Here is a 2,022-nt window from a genome sequence, read left to right on the forward strand (position 1 = left end):
TGGGATGCAGGTGGAGGATGCAGGTGTGGGATGCAGGTGGAGGATGCTGTTTCAGGTTGCAGGGTGTAGGATAAAAGTGTAGGATGCCTTGAAGAATCATTACTGTATTCCTATTTTGTTTCTTAGATCTTCCTTGGTCTTCATGACATTGATATTTTTAAGAGCATAACCCATTGAATTATTTTCAGAATGTTTCCAGGTGAATGTTAGCCTTACAGACCATACCTTATGGTATATAGTAGTGTTATGGTTTTATCAGTGTACCATATGAGAAACAGTTTATCTCTGTACCAATGACGTTATTTTGGTGATTTGCTACTTTCTGATTTAGACCCCATTCAACTCTTTGCTCTCCATTAATTAACTCTTTAGTGCAGTGAATTCGGAGATTGTATCAAATTCAGACTTTCTGTGCTATTCATACTGGCTTTACTAGACTTGCATGTCCAGCCTAGTCTTTCAACTCTCCTTTCAGCTTTGCCAAACCTGAATTTCTGAACCTCAAGCTTTTCTAAGACTCTCCTCAACCTTTAGTGACTGTGACCTTCAATCCCAATCAGTAGTTTAAAGTACCACACGAGTAACACTAATATTTATGACAACTGTTCTCAACCTGTCTATCATGATGCCTTTAGGATTGAATGATTCTCTCACGGAGATCACCAAAGACCCCCAGAAAACAAATGAATTTACATTGTGGTTCATAACAGTGGTAGAATTTACCATTATGAAGTAACAACAAAGATAGTTTTATGGTTTGGGGTTCTCATAGCCTGAGGAACTGCATTAAAGGGTCATGGCATTAGAGAGATTGAGAAACACTGGCTTATGATAACCAGTGTGGAAAGATTTCCTTTAGTCAAATAAACATAGAGATCTGTCATTATCACTATATACTATATATTGGCAAATTAGACACAGAAATTGTATGGATAATAGATTCACAATGTGTTAAATGTGCCTTTTCTTTTCATTTGCCAGTTCATTGAAAGTAACATAAGAGATAAGTGGTCAAAGAAGCCTCTATTCTGTGAAGTACCCTTTGGAAAACACAACCTTGCAGTTGCCCAGCTGAGGTTGTCTTCCAGAGATGCTCGTGTCTTTTCCTTTTCATCAGCTCAGAGACTGCTTCCCTGCCTACATTATTTCTTCTTCTCCATCAGTCACATTAATGCCCCCTGGTCACGTGCGCATACATGTCTTCTTACTGAACATACATGGTTGTGTTTGCATGACTGTAATGCAGGCATGTCCACTATGCTGCCTCCTTCCTTCTGGGCACTCAGATTCCTGCTTAGGAGTCCAGTTCCAATGTTTTTTTCTTCCTAATGTCTTTTTCTCTTCTTTCCTCTCTTTTCTTTCTTCTGAGGATTCATGTGTTGCCTATGGGTACTACTATAACAAAATATCATAGAGTGGTGGGCTTATAAAACTTGAAAATTTAGTTCTTACAGTTCTGTAATTGAAAACCCAAAATCGAGACACTAGAAAACTGTGGGTCTGATAGGGCTTGCTTCTTCATAGACATCCAACTTCCCCTCTCAGTGACAGGTGACCTCTTCAGTCACTTTTATAAGAATGATGAAGACTTCACCCCCATAACCTACTTACATCCCAAATTCCATCTCTTACTCCACTGGGGGTGGGGGGCAATTTCAGTATAAGAATTGAGGAGAATACAAGCACTCAGATGATACTCCATGACAGTTTACTGTGTGCCTGCTTCCCTTTCCACATACTGATCATGGGCTCATGGGCTCATGAGTAATAATCCAATCCAGTAGGCATCATGCATATTTCTATCTCAAAAACTTAAGATTGACAAATTCAGAGTGCATGTTCATAGCATTGCTTAGCAATGACAGAAAAATTTGTGGCATGTGTACATTCTACATTTCTGAAATATTAGTAATTCTCTATGATTTGGGAAAATGTATGACTTTATTGCACCTACCTTTTAGAGAAAATTTTAACTTTAAAATTTTAGAGAAAATTTTAACTTTAAAATTTTAGAGAAAATTT

The sequence above is a fragment of the Grammomys surdaster genome, unplaced genomic scaffold (assembly GCF_004785775.1).
Source record: "Grammomys surdaster isolate TR1022 unplaced genomic scaffold, NIH_TR_1.0 335, whole genome shotgun sequence".
Classification (NCBI taxonomy): domain Eukaryota; kingdom Metazoa; phylum Chordata; class Mammalia; order Rodentia; family Muridae; genus Grammomys; species Grammomys surdaster.